The sequence below is a fragment of the Bos indicus x Bos taurus genome, chromosome 4 (genome assembly GCF_003369695.1).
Source record: "Bos indicus x Bos taurus breed Angus x Brahman F1 hybrid chromosome 4, Bos_hybrid_MaternalHap_v2.0, whole genome shotgun sequence".
Classification (NCBI taxonomy): Eukaryota; Metazoa; Chordata; class Mammalia; order Artiodactyla; family Bovidae; genus Bos; species Bos indicus x Bos taurus.
In genome coordinates this window covers 30,784,907-30,800,080 of record NC_040079.1, presented here as the reverse complement: position 1 = coordinate 30,800,080, position 15,174 = coordinate 30,784,907, and the positions used below count along the sequence as shown (strand labels likewise).

The 15,174-nt window shown below is 40.0% G+C and overlaps 1 non-coding gene across 1 annotated transcript; it reads left to right on the top strand.

Moving 5' to 3' along the window:
- Window positions 1–1,233: 1,233 nt before the first annotated feature.
- On the top strand, window positions 1,234–1,340 carry LOC113891972. Its single transcript, XR_003510944.1, has one exon. It is a non-coding gene; the product is annotated as a U6 spliceosomal RNA (small nuclear RNA).
- The last annotated feature ends 13,834 nt before the right edge of the window (window positions 1,341–15,174 follow it).

The following is a 15,174-nucleotide window of genomic DNA, read 5'->3' as shown; positions in this document are numbered from 1 at the left end:
CCTGGTAGGTAACAACAGGGGGAGCACTGGGTGAGGAGAGCCCGCAAACAGTCTAAACAAAACAAGCAAAAACCTCACCAACAGCTTACAAATATTTAAGGGCTTCCTGAGTTAGATAGTGAATGAAAGCTACATTAGGGCCCATTCTGGATAGCACCCCACTGGAAAATCCCATGGACAGAGAAGCCTGGTGGGCTACAGTCCATAGGGTCAAAGAGAGTCAGACGCAACTGAGCACGCATGCATGCAGGCAGGCACTTAGTGCATAACAAGTGTGAGGATCAGACTCATGCAGGATTGTTTGTACATCAGAGCTGAAATGGAATTCTATGTGATGTCTTCTGGCACAGCAGCTTTATTTCAAGAGATGTTCTAATTTCAAACCATTGTTCCAGAAGTCAGCAAATTGTAAACCTGAACACACAGAAACTGCACCAAAGAATATTGATGAAATCTTTCCCCATCCTCCAAAACCACAAATCTTGACTGTAGCTATCAAGAAAATGTTTTTTTGCAAACATTTAGAAATAATTGTGAGAGTTCAACACAAAACCTGGATGAGGTAAGTAGCATTGTTCAGCATATAAATGTTTGCACAAGCAAAAAAGAATCATAAGAACAGGATATGTTCACAGAACAGGGTGTGTTTGGGGGGCTGTCTGAGGCCATAAACTGAAAAAATTGGGGGCAGATGTGGTCACCTTTAGACAATAGATTACAGAGATTAAGAGCAAGGGCTGTGTGGCCAAGCTAACCCAGAGCCGTATCTTTCACCCACATCTTACTGGTTGTGAGACCATGTGTAGTTAATTATACTACCATTTCTGAATCTAGTCTTACTGTCTTTAAAATGAAAATAAGACATTTTATTTTTGAAGTAAGCTGGAAATGCATTGTGCATGATTTAGCATAGTGTCTGGCATAGAGTAAGAACTCAACCTAGATTTGAGTTATTTTTCAGTTGTTTCCTTTTTAACTGGACAAATTGGGAGAATACAGCAATGATCATTTTGGATCAAATAATCTATCCCTGTATTCCATCCCTGTGTGTAGAATCAGAAGGTATTTTAGTCACTTTCCATGTGTCAATACTCTGCAAGGCAGCACTATAGAATTGACCAAAGCTCTTAGTTTTACAGTTGTCATCAAATGAATCTTGCTTGTCTTTCAGAGTCACCATCTATACTTTTTACTCCTTTATGTAAATAAGTGTTTTCGTTAAAATGTGTGTCAGCGCTCACTGAAGCAGTGCATATACTAATATTGGAACAATACAGAGAAGATTAGCATGACACCTGCTCAGTGATGTCATACAAATTCAGGAAACATTTTGTATTTTATGAAAAGTTATGGATGTAGATGGTGTTGAGAGTTACACAACAATATGAATATACTTAATACCACTTAAGTGCTCATTTAAAATTGGTTAACATTATAAATTTTATGTTCTATGTATTTTACTGTGATACAGAAATTAGAAAAAATATATTGATACTGCTTCATTAAGAGGGCATCAAGCTCTTAAAATACTGGTCCTTTGTCAGTGGTTTTATATATTTGAATGGGCATAGAATAGCTCAACTGCTAGTTCACTGTTACTCAGCAAAGCAGAGGCAAACATAGCATTAAAATTCTGAATATGGCAATCTGAAGAGACTGACTAGAGCAAGCTGGGTTTTGTTTATTTATATACGCTTACTGCATAACAGTTCAGAAGAATAATCATTGGTATAATCACCTGTTATCACTGAATGTTCCAGTGTTGTATTTTTTATGCTTCTTGAGAGACCCGTGGGACAGAAGATAGTAATCAGAGAATAATTATATTTTATGTTGATGCCAAACAGCAATTTAAAGTATTTTAAATGTTGTTGTATTATTTACTTTTCTACATATAGTTAACTAGAAAGCTTTCCTAAATACTAAGATGATTGGTTTTAAACAACTGGCATATAAACATGAAACATGAAAACAAATTTACACCAAGTGAGTATTCAGGAGTCCCACTGCAGCTTTCATTCTTCTTTGATCTAACTTTTCATCAAGCAACAAATATGGGGATGGATGCTTTTGGAAAAAAAGAACAATTGCTTTCTATTTTTTCTTGTAATATGAAAAAATAACAACTTCTTGTTTTCAAAATCAAGTCAGCCTCTACCTGCATCCTTACCCTCCAATTCCACCTTCCCTCCTGTCAGAATGGATGAATTTTCCCTGTTTCTGCCCACTGCCTTCTTTAGAGCTAAACCCAGTGGAAACAAGTGTTTCCGTTTCCTCATTTCTTACTATCTACTCAACACTCTGCATTCAGTTTATCAGCACCTCCATCTCGCCCTACCCAGTGGTCACCTCTCCATCTTCATCTTTCTCAACCTGTGAGGAGCATTGGGTATATTTTTGTTTTCGACATTTACCACCCTAATTTTCTTCCTTCTTCTGCAGCCTCTCCTTCTCAGGCTTCTTTGCTTACTCGTTTTCTTCTTCCTACCTCCAAATTAGAGTGTCCCATGACTAAGGCCAGGGTTTCATCTTCTTTTCTATCAACATTCTCTCATGTGACCTCATCCAGACCCCACATGCTAATACCATCTCTTTGCTGCTGCTACTGCTGCTAAGTCGCTTTAGTCGTGCACGACTCTGCGAGACCCCATAGACGGCAGCCTACCAGGCTCCACCGCCCCTGGGATTCTCCAGGCAAGAACACTGGAGTGGGTTGCCATTTCCTTCTCCAATGCATAGAAGTGAAAAGTGAAAGTGAAGTCACGTAGTCGTGTCCGACTCTTCGGGACCCCATTGACTGCAGCCTACCAAGCTTCTCCATCCATGGGATTTTCCAGGCAAGAGTACTGGAGTGGGTTGCCAGTGCCTTCTCCTGATCTCTTTGCTAATGATTATCAAATGTATATATCCAGCCCTGACCACCTCCTGAATCCCAGGCTCATATATCTGACAGCTTACTTATCATCTCCTTTGAGTGTCTATTAAGCATCTTCCTGAAGCAGCAGCCTTCATCACCCTCTAGAGCCTGCTTCTTCGAGTCTTTTTTTAATTGATTCACATGCTAAGTCTGAAAACCCTGAAGTCATCTTTGAATTCTCTCTCTGTCCCCCCTGCAATATCTTGTCAACTTATATACATCAAAATATTTCCTCACTCCAGTCATGTTTGCTGCCTCCCCTGCTACCATCCTGGCATGTTATCATTAACTCTCACCTCAACAAGTGCAATAGTCTCCCCACTAGTTGGCTTGCTTCTCTGCCTGCCCTCCCAAACTGCATTTTCCATGGAACAGGCAGGCAAAGCTTGTGAAAACTAAATCAGCTTATGTCACTCCCCTGCTCAAAAGCTTCCAAGGTCCAGGCATCACACTTAGGATAAAACCCAACTGCTTACCACCTCCTGATCTGGCCTTGGCCAACTGTCACATCTTATCTCCTACTATCTTCTCCCATTTTTCATTGCTCTAAGACAAATCTCCCTTAATATTCCCCAAATATACCAATTTGTTTCCCACTATAGGACTATTTATTGACATGTAGTTGGTTTTTGATGAACATCTACTGAAAAAATGATTATAAGCTGGGCTCCTTCCCTTCACTTCTCTCACTATAATTATCTGTCAATTTGTACAACTTCCTGTACCCACTCTGCAGTATTACATCCACAGAAAAAAAACACTATGCATCTTATTTTAGGGTTCAGTTCAGTTCAGTCACTTAGTTGTGTCCTACTCTTTGCGACCCCATGGACTGTAGCACACCAGGTCTCCCTGTCCATCACCAACTCCCAGAGTTTACTCAAACTCACGTCCATTGAGTCGGTGATGCCATCCAACCATCTCATCCTCTGTCGTCCCCTTCTCCTCCCATCTTCAATCTTTTGTAGCATCAGGGTCTTTTCCAATGAGTCAGTTCTTCCCATCAGGTGGCCAAAGAATTGAAGTTTCAGCTTCAGCATCAGTCCTTCCAATGAACATTCAGGGTTGATATCCTTTAGGATGAACTGGTTGGATCTCCTTGCAGTCCAAGGGTCTCTCAAGAGTCTTCTCCAACATCACAGTTCAAAATGATCAATTCTTCAGTGCTCAGCTCAGCTTTCTTTATAGTCCAACTCTCACATCCATACATGACTCCTGGAAAAACCATAGCTTTGACTAGATGGACCTTCGGCACAGTAATGTCTCTGCTTTTTAATATGCTGCCTAGGTTGGTCATAACTTTTCTTCTAGAGAACAGCTTCTCTTATTTTCATGGCTGCAGTCATCATCTACAGTGATTTTGGAGCCCCAAAAGTAAAGTCTCTTACTGTTTCCACAGTTTCCCCATCTATTTGCCATGAAGTGAACTAATGCCATGCTCTTAGTTTTCTATTATATTTTATTTATTTATTTATTTATTTTAGAGTTAGTCACTGAATTATTCAGAGTGGTTTTTTTTTTTTTTTTATCAAGTGAGAGACCTCATAGAAGGAATGGCTGTCTTGAGTTAAGGCAGCCTGGGAGCATGTCTTTAAAAGAAGTTATATAAGATGATTAAGTTCCATGTATATGCTGTAAAACATGGTGGCTATAATTAGCAACACTGTATTGCACACTTTTGCATTCCAGTCCCCTATAATGAAAAGGACATCTTTTTTGGGTGTTTGTTCTAAAAGGTCTTGTAGGTCTTCATAGAACTGTTCAACTTCAGCTTCTTCAGCATTACTGGTTGGGGCATAGACTTGGATTACTGTGATATTGAATAGTTTGCCTTGGAAACTAACAGAGATCATTCTGTCATTTTTGAGATTGCATCCAACTACTGCATTTCGAACTCTTTTGTTGACCATGATGGCCACTCCATTTCTTCTGAGGGATTCCTGCTCGCAGTAGTAGATATAATGGTCATTTGAGTTAAATTCACCCATTCCAGTCCATTTCAGTTTGCTGATTCCTAGAATGTCGACATTCACTCTTGCCATCTCTTGTTTGACCACTTCCAATTTGCCTTGATTCATGGACCTGACATTCCAGGTTCCTATGCAATATTGCTCTTTACAGCATCGGACCTTGCTTCTATCACCAGTCACATCCACAGCTGGGTATTGTTTTTGCTTTGGCCCCATCCCTTCATTCTTTCTGGAGTTATTTCTCCACTGATCTCCAGTAGCATATTGGGCACCAACTGACCTGGGGAGTTTCTCTTTCAGTATCCTATCATTTTGCCTTTTCATACTGTTCATGGGGTTCTCAAGGATGAAAGTGAAAGTGGAGAGTGAAAAAGTTGGCTTAAAGCTCAACATTCGGAAAATGAAGATCATGGCATCCAGTCCCACCACTTCATGGGAAATAGATGGGGAAACAGTGGAAACAGAGTCAGACTTTATTTTTCTGGGCTCCAAAATCACTACAGATGGTGACTGCAGCCATGAAATTAAAAGACGCTTACTCCTTGGAAGGAAAGTTACGACCAACCTAGATAGCATATTCAAAAGCAGAGACATCACTTTGCCAACAAAGGTTCGTCTAGTCAAGGCTATGGTTTTTCCTGTGGTCATGTATGGATGTGAGAGTTGGACTGTGAAGAAGGCTGAGTGCCGAAGAATTGATGCTTTTGAACTGTGGTGTTGGAGAAGACTCTTGAGAGTCCCTTGGACTGCAAGGAGATCCAACAAGTCCATTCTGAAGGAGATCAGCCCTGGGATTTCTTTGGAAGGAATGATGCTAAAGCTGAAACTCCAGTACTTTGGCCACCTCATGCGAAGAGTTGACCCATTGGGAAAGACTCTGATGCTGGGAGGGATTGGGGGCAGGAGGAGAAGAGGACGACAGAGGATGAGATGGCTGGATGGCATCACCAACTCAAAGGATGTGAGTTTGAGTGAACTCCGGGAGTTGGTGATGGACAGGGAGGCCTGGTGTGCTGCGATTCATGGGGTGGCAAAGAGTCTGACACAACTGAGCGACTGATCTGATCTGATCAGATTGCACACTTGTTGTTGTTATCATTTAGTTGCTCAGTTCAGTGGTGTTCGACTTTTTGCAACTGCATGGACTATAGCCTGCCAGGCTTCTATGTCCCTGGGATTTCCCAGACAAACATAACAGAGTGGGTTGCCACTTACTTCTCTAGGGGATCCAGGATCAAACCCAGGTCTCCTGCATTGGCAGGCAGGTTCTTTACCAGTAAGCCACCAGAAAAAAACCAATTATACTCTTAAACATTTATTAAGAGGATAAGTCTCATTTTAAGTGTTCTTATCACTATAAAAATTTCCCACTATCAGATGTGTTAGATTACTGCATATCTAAAACTCAAGTTTCAAGAAGGTGGGTGCTGCTGCTTCTGTAACTGAGCAGTTTACAGTCAGAGGCTAATAAATTGCATTTGTTCCTGGGTTAGGAAGATCCCCTGGAGAAGGAAATGGCAACCCACTCCAGTATTCTTGCCTGGAGAATTCCATGGACAGAAGAGCGTTGTGGGCTACAATCCATGAGATCACAAAGAGTGGAACACGGCTGAGCGACTATCAGTTTCACTTTTTTTTTTAAACATCCTGTCTGTCTTTTCACCAGGAAGATTCGTAATCTGATTAGCTCTCACTGTTTCCCATGCCTCTCCTCCATGTCTCTTCCTTAAATTGAGTAAGGCTAAAATCTAAAAATGAGCCTTGGTTTTCTCTATCATCCTTTTGTAATCCAGTGGTCTTCTTTAATCAGCCCTCTTTCTTCCAAAGCTTCAAGTACATCACATCTTATCGTCACATCCTAAAAATAGCTAAATTCTTATTTGATTTCAGGCTTTATGTTGTTTCTGGTGATATAAAATTTATAGCAAATAGATTAACCTGTGCTTATATTACTGAAATTCCTTAGAGTTCTTCAAAAGCAAACTACTATGTAAATCTAAATATTTTACCATCTTTAACTTATTCTAAACATGCCCCATCTCAAATTTCTCCCCTATTCTCTATTTTCTTTTCTCATAAATTCCTACTCCGTTTTCATGGCATTCTGTAAGATCTCATTAAATAATATTGACTGGCATCTCCTTTTAAGTCCCATTGCCTACATTCTTCAACTTTGCATTTTCCAAAACACTTTCCACCTCAAATTCAAAGCCAACCCTAGTTCTGATTCATGTAGGAAGACTAAGTGGCAGAGTCAGGTATTAGAAGGCTTGAGGGAAAAAGAAAAACCTCAAAACACTCTGTAGTGAGCATCCTGTGTGAAGTGCTGAGGGAGACTGCAAAATGAGGAAGACCGGGCATTGTCCTCAGGACCTTATGATCTCAGGCGCAGACAGACTCACTCTGAGTTTAGAACTATGACCTAAGGAAAACCATGAACCGTCAAAATCCCCCATGCAGTTGAGAGATCTCCAAGGGGTTCCTGAAGGCAGCATGTACCATAGGTAGTTAAGAGTGAGCAGGATTTCCACAAGCACAAAGAGTTGATCATTCCAGATAGTGAGGCTGATCCTAGGGAAGAGCAACCTGAAAGGAAGAATCCTAATAACGATTCTTCTGTTCTAGGGTAACAAATGTCAGGAGCAACTGGGCTTTCTGAAATCTCATCCCTTGTGCAGACCAGATTATCTGCCAGACCGTGTTTCACGTTTGTTTGAATACAATACTGACAGCTGAAAAACACAGACTCATGCCTGTGAGTCAATACGTGAGGGGCACTGGCAACATCAAGACAAGGTATCTCTTCCTCAAAGCGAATGACAGAGAGAAATCATATAAGCTCAGGCAAAAGGATTTCTTCAAAGATAACACAGAGCTGTGATGAGGGCAGTTCTATCTCTGGCTGAGACAGACTGAGTTTCACCGAGTTTCACCACAAGAACAGAAAGATGCCTTATTTGAGCAGGAGGAGGAAGCCAGCCCCTAGACAGCAAGACACAGCTACAAACACACATATAGCAGAATGGAGGCAGGTGGTTCTTACATTTCTCTTCTTAAAGCCTTTCAGCCTTGTGCGCACAGAACATACTCCGTGAGATCCAGAATATGTACAAACACTCGCAGTGCCAAGTAGAGTGTGAAGGAAGCAGAGTGAGTTTTTGGCTCCCTCTCACATCCTCTGCAAGAGCCTGTCTCTCCTTTCAGGAACCACGTTCTTAGTCTCTTTGCTTTTTACCACACAGCCACCCCCACCCCAATTATATCTGGATTTTAAATACAAATAGTCCCTCAGAGATCAAGCTCTTTCCCTAAAGCATGCCAAAATGGCAAGAGCTTCCTCTACCTAATTCTCTACTCGACCTATAAACTATGGAGAAAGATTGTTTTAATTTAAACCAAAGAAGAGGATATAGAAAAGCAGCTGTATGTTTTAGCAGGGGACTCTGGTAAGGCTCCCAGCATTTCTAAGCTGAATACTCTGATGTGAGTCACAGCTCCAAGGGACCAGCTCCTAAGAGCAGTATTGCCTTCTGTTCTGTAAGATGCCGTCATAGAGTCAACAGTGGTTGTTTTAATGGGAAGTGCTCACTGCAGCACCACGTGTTGAGGAAGCATCACCCAAGAAACCAATCGGGTGAAATCACATGGGTTCTAGGATGAAGGTTTTCAGTCTGACCTGTGGTGAGGGTGGGATCTGGAAATGGACTGCAGAATGTCTGTGAACTCTTGAGATTGTATGCAAAATTGTGGCTATTTGCATTTTTTTGAGAGAATGCTCTCATTTTTTAATTTATACTTTTCAAAAGGATACGTAACCTTCCAGATTACAAAGGTCTGTGCTCAAGGAAAAGTGTATCAGTTTGCCGGGGTTGCCAGAAGAGCAGAGTGCCACATGCTGCATAGCTTAAACAACAGAAATTAGATTCTACTCAACTCCACTCTGACTTCATCTTGGTAACACTAGTGGTAAAGAATCTGCTTCCCAATGGAGGAGACATAAGAGATGTGGGTTTCATCCCTGGGTCGGGAAGATTCCCTGGAGAAGGAAACAGCAACCCACTCCAGTATTCTTGCTCGGAAAATCCCATGGACAGAGGAGCCTGGTTGGCCACAGTCCATGGGGTCACAAGGAGTCAGACACAGCTATACACGCACTGTAACTGTCGCAACTCCACTCTGACTTCATCTTAACTAATTACATCTACAACAACCCTGTTTTCTTTCTTTTATTTTTGCAAAAATAGTATGGTGCATTTTAATCTTTGGAGGTTTAAAAATCTTTGGCTTCTTGAGATTTATTATTATAATACATTTACATGGTTCAGGATCCTAAAAATAGAAAATGCATTACATTGTGCTTCTCACCACCTTCCTACTTTGCCCAGGACCCCATTGCTCTGGAGTTATGGTTGTTTTCCTGGGTATCCATTCAAAGTATCTTTATGTGTGTACTTACAAGCAAATATGAATGTATATTTCTCCCTCACCAACTAGTTTCAAATAAGGTCACATGCTGAGGTCCTGGGGATTAAGACTTCAGCATATAAATTTGGGGGGACAATTCTACCTATAACAGAAAGCATAGCAGTGGAGTGTAAAATATCTTTTTTTCCCCATTCCAAACACCATCTCCCAACTTCCAACCTGGCAAGAGAGACAGTGTCAATGAACCTAGAAGACTGTTGTAACTTCAGTATCCTGAGACGACTATCATGATAGGAATACCAGTCATGATAGATTGAATGATTTAATTCACGTAAAGCTCATAGAACAGTGCCAAGCACATAGTATACTTACCACCATTTGTACACATCCACTAGTGGTCTCCTGTTTACACATTTTCCCATTTTTCACTCACATCTGCCCAGAGATGTTCTGGATTTCTTTGTGACTTTTCTCTTCCTTTCTTACAACCATAAATTACAGCTTTCTTGGGAGATGGAACCAACTGTTGAGCTGTGTATATCACACTGTCCAAAATTCAATAGGCACCCTTAACTGCAAAGATAACCCCTTTACAGTCACCCTGTGGGCAGTGCCGCAAGCCCAGGGCACAGACCTGAACTGCTGAACAAAAGGTCAGCCGAAGGCTTTGAACCCTTTTTCTTTCTCTTTCTCTTGTTCTCTCCCGTGACCGATGTCAAGTATGTGCTTCAAAGTCCATTTTTCCTTGTTCCCTTTTCCTGACTCTAAGAGATAAAATTGATTCAATTTGTCAAAAATTTCTTTTATCTACTTTTTCAGAGGACTTTTTGGCCTCGAAACACAGTTCACGTTCTTTTTATGTTTCCAAATGGACTTGTTCTTGTAACTCTCTGTGGCAATTATTATAGAATAAACATTTGTACAGTTTCCTTGAATTTTATTTACTATTTTCAACCTGCTGCGATTCTAGTTCAAAGGTGAATCATTGGCCAAACAGCTTTTCACTTATAAACAAAACTCTTTCCCCCTATAAGTTTTGATTCTTTTTATTTACATTTTCCTAGATGTATAATGCTAATCAGAAACTTTATATAAGTCCTATACAGTAATAATATGCATATCAATTTAATTCCATTCAATAATTATTGAATTTCGATTATGTCCTGGGCACTGTGCCTGTCAACAAAAATAGGAAAAAAGTAAAACAAATAAAAAAATAAGGTTATAGCTTCCTAGGAAAGAGAGAAAGAAGAAAAAGAATAGCTATGGAAATTGTCACCCGATGAACTGAGTGAAGAACTTTACATGTTACATCAGTTAATATCAACATGTGAGAAATTATACAGAACAAAAAAACTTATAAAGATTACACTTCTAGTAAAGTGGCAAAATCTAACTGCAGAACTAAAGCCCTTTCTACTTTCTTGCACTACCGTATCCATTCTACAAAGATTATTGAGAATTTCCTGTTAATGCCATACATACTACCAGGTACTGTGAATAAAATAACCAAAACTCAGTCATAATCATGACATATATGACTCAGAGTTCAATTAAGGCAATTAATCAAATACTTAAATTTATTTAAGACTTCAATTAAAAACACATGCTAAGATGAGAAATGCATACTTCTATGAAAGCCTCTAATAGTCAAACAATGTAGGTCCTAAGGAAAATGAGAGAATGGTTCACAGATGAAGGAATGTTAGACTAAAGTCTAAAGAACAAAGGAAGGGCTTTCCTGGTGGTCCAGTGGTTAAGATTTCACCTCCCAATGCAGGGGTGCAGGTTCAATACCTGGTCAGGGAGCTAAGACCCCACATGCCTTATGGCCCCAAATCCCAAAACCATAAAACATAAGCAATATTGTAAAATTTTAAATAAATACTTTTGAAATGGTCCACATTAAAAAAAAAAAAACTTTTAAAAAGTAATAATGAACAAAGGATATTTTAGAAAGTCGAGTCACTATCACTTCTGGCAAAATGGAATAGACATATTTTCCCCTATTATTCATGCCTAAATATAAATAAAACCCTAGATATTATATACTAAACAAACATCACAAGGCTCTGAAAGGTATAGAAAAGAAGGCAGTGAGACTGGGGACCACAGAATTTAAGGAATAAAAATAAGTTCCCTGGGTTTTCTTCTACTTTGTATGTACTAGACTTGGAGACAAGAAGCTGGTAACCCAGGGACACCAATATCTGCAGACAGAAGTCCCCAAGAAAGCCTGATCTCTAGTTTAAAAAAAAAGGGGGGGGGAAGGAAATAGAAAAATTTTAGACAATAATTACTCTACTTGAGGCATGTACCACAGAAAATCTGTAGCCATCCATGCTAATGAAGGTTAAGAGAGGAGTCGAGACTTACACCCTCAAGAGTCTGTAACAAGTGCCCCCAAACACCTGCCAGGTTGCTGTCAGAAAAAACCAAATAGGGAGATAAGACTTTCATTCCCCTGGTTTAGTAATAAGTACCCATTCCCCACCCTCTTCCACTCCCAAGGCATCAATAGAAATGACATTATGGGCTGAGTGGATGGTCAGAAATTTCACAGTAACTCAGAGATAATTAGTTCACATCTGCTGTGATACCAGTGGAGAAAGCTCATATCACCAAGCTCTCAGCCCTGCCCAGCAGTAACAATGAGCCAACCGCACCCCCCCCACCCTCCACACACACATAAGACATATCTCGCCTATGAGGCTTGTGTGGGAACCTGAATTTCTATCTCTACTTGGCAGCAATGTGGTAGTGCTTCTCCTTTCCTTTTTCTGGAGTGGGGTCTGAGGGAAAAATATTTGAAGAAGGTCCAGAGTCTCAGAAAATAATAGAGGAGACTGTCCAGAATTCAATTAGAGATTGCTATTCATGCCAATAACCAGGAAGCTCTCAAATAGGATAAAAAAGCAATCAGTGGATGCCAACAAGAATATAACAGAGATGTTAAAATTATCTAATAAAAATTTTCAAACATCCATGATAAAATTGCTTCAACTTGCAATTACCAATGTGCTTGAAACAAATGAAAAAAATATTTCATCAAAGAATTAGAAATATTAAACAAAGAAACAGAACATATTAAGTAGTACCAAATGGCAACTTTAGAACTGAAAAAATATACTAACTGAAATTAAAAGCTTAGTAATTGGCTCAACAGCAGATTAGAATGAACAAAGAAAAGATTAATGAAATGGAAGTTAGAATATTATACAATACCAAAAAAAGGAGAAATATATACTGAAAAAGTAAACCAAGCCTTGGAAACCCATAACAAAATAGCTAATTTTCATGACTTGAGAGTTCAAGAAGGAAAAGGACAAGAAGTCAGGCCTGAAAAATACTGAGTGAAAGCTCCCAAATTTATAAAAAGACATAAACATCCAGATTCAAGAAGTTGAGTGAACCCAAAACAGGAAAAAATAAAAAACAAACTCATGCCAAGAAACATCTTAGTTGGACTTCTGAAAACTAAAGACAAAGAAAATTCTTGAATGTAACCAGAAAAATATAACATTTTACCTATAGAGAAAAAACAATTCAAATAATAGCATATTGACACCACCCTTATGGCAGAAAGTGAAGAAGAACTAAAGAGCCTCTTGATAAAAGTGAAAGAGGAGAGTGAAAAAGTTGGCTAAAAGCTCAACATTCAGAAAACAAAGATCACGGCATCTGGTCCCATCATTTCATAGCAAATAAATGGGGAAACAGGGGAAACAGTGGCTGACTTTATTTTTCTGGTCTCCAAAATCACTGCAGATGGTGAGTGCAGCCATAAAACTAAAAGACGCTTATTCCTTGGAAGGAAAGTTATGACCACCCTAACTGCTACTGCTAAGTCACCTCAGTCGTGTCTGACTCTGTGCAACCCCATAGACAGCAGCCCACCAGGCTCCGCCATCCCTGGGATTCTCCAGGCAAGAACACTGGAGTGGGTTGCCATTTCCTTCTCCAATGCATGAAAGTGAAAAGTGAAAGTGAAGTCGCTCAGTCGTGTCTGACTCTTAGTGACCCCATGGACTGCAGCCTACCAGGCTCCTCCATCCTTGGGATTTTCCAGGCAAAAGTACTGGAGTGGGGTGCCACTGCCTTCTCCATGACCAACCTAAACAGCATATTCAAAAGCAGAGACATTACTTTGTCAACAAAGGTCCATCTAGTCAAGGCTATGGTTTTTCCAGTGGTCATGTATGGATGAGAGAGTTGGACTATAAAGAACATTGAGCGCCGAAGAATTGATGCTTTTGAACTGTGGTGTTGGAGAAGACTCTTGAAAGCCCCTTGGACTGTGAGGAGATCCAACCAGTCCATCCTAAAGGAGACCAGTCCTGGGTGTTCATTGGAAGGACTGATGCTGAAGCTGAAACTCCAATACTTTGGCCACCTGATGTGAAGAGCTGCCTCATTTGAAAAGACCCTGATACTGGTAAAGATTGAGGGCAGGAGGAGAAGGGGACGACAGAGGATGAGGTTTTTGGATGGCATCACCGACTCAATGGACATGGATTTGGGTGGACTCTGCATTGGTGATGGACAGGGAGGCCAGGCATGCTGAAGTTCATGGGGTCACAAAGAATTGGACACGACTGAGTGACTGAACTGAACTGAACATCAGCTCCCATCGAAATTTCTCAGGTGCTAAAAGAAAGGATATGACCACCCAGAATTCTATGCCCAGTGAAAGTAAGAATGAATGAAGAGAAACTAAATATATTCTCATATGAAAGAAAAAGGAGAGAATTGATTGCTAAAAGAATGTAGGGGAGCAGTTGTATAGCTATATGCTAGCAATTGAACAGGAGAAGGCAGTGGCAACCCACTCCAGTGCTCTTGCCTGGAGAATCCCATGGACGGAGGAGCCTGATGGGCTGCAGTCCAAGAGGTCTCTAAGAGTCAGACACGACTGAGCGACTTCACTTTGACCTTTCACTTTCATGCATTGGAGAAGGAAATGGCAACTCACTTCAGTATTCTTGCCTGGAGAATCCCAGGGACTGGGGAGCCTGGTGGGCTTCCGTCTATGGGGTCGCACAGAGTCGAACATGACTTGAGTGACTTAGCAGCAGCAGTAGCGGCAGCAATTAAACAGGTGGACAACAAAATTAAACATACTTTTTAAAAATTGTTTTTTAATGAAATATTTTATTCATGAAAAAAATTTTTTTTTATTTCAAAGTTTTGTGCACACCACTCATGATGTGGGATCTTTGTTCCCTGACCAGGGATTTAACCTGCTTCCCCTGCACTGGAAGCATGAAGTCTTAACCACTGAACCACCATGGAAGTCCCTAAAAATGAAACATTTTAGACATAAATCTAGCAAACCATTATGAGACTTATATGCTTAACCTACACACTGATTGCTGCTGCTGATTAGAGAGATAAAAAGTCTAAATAAACAAAGACATATATGTTCATGGATTTGAAGGCTCAACTAATGAAGGCTCAATTAATAAAGAAAGACATCAGTTTTCAAATTGATATACAGGTATAATGAATTCCTATCAAAACATAAGCAAGATTTTTTTCATAGATCTAGACAAGATTGTTCTAAAATGTGTATGAAAAGGCAAAGAAACTAAAACAGCTGAAACAATTTTGAATAAGAACAATAAAATAAGAGGAGTCTACCTCCCAATTTCATGACTTATTATATAGCTACATAAATCAAGATTGAGTGGCATTGCTAGATAAACAGACACACTGATCAATAGAGAACAGAGGACACAGAAAGAGATGCACATAAATATTCCCAACTGATGTTTTGACAAAAGTTCAAAAGAATTCAAGGGAGGATAGACTGTCTTTCAACTTACTGCTGAAGCAATAAGACATATCTAGGCAATAAAATAA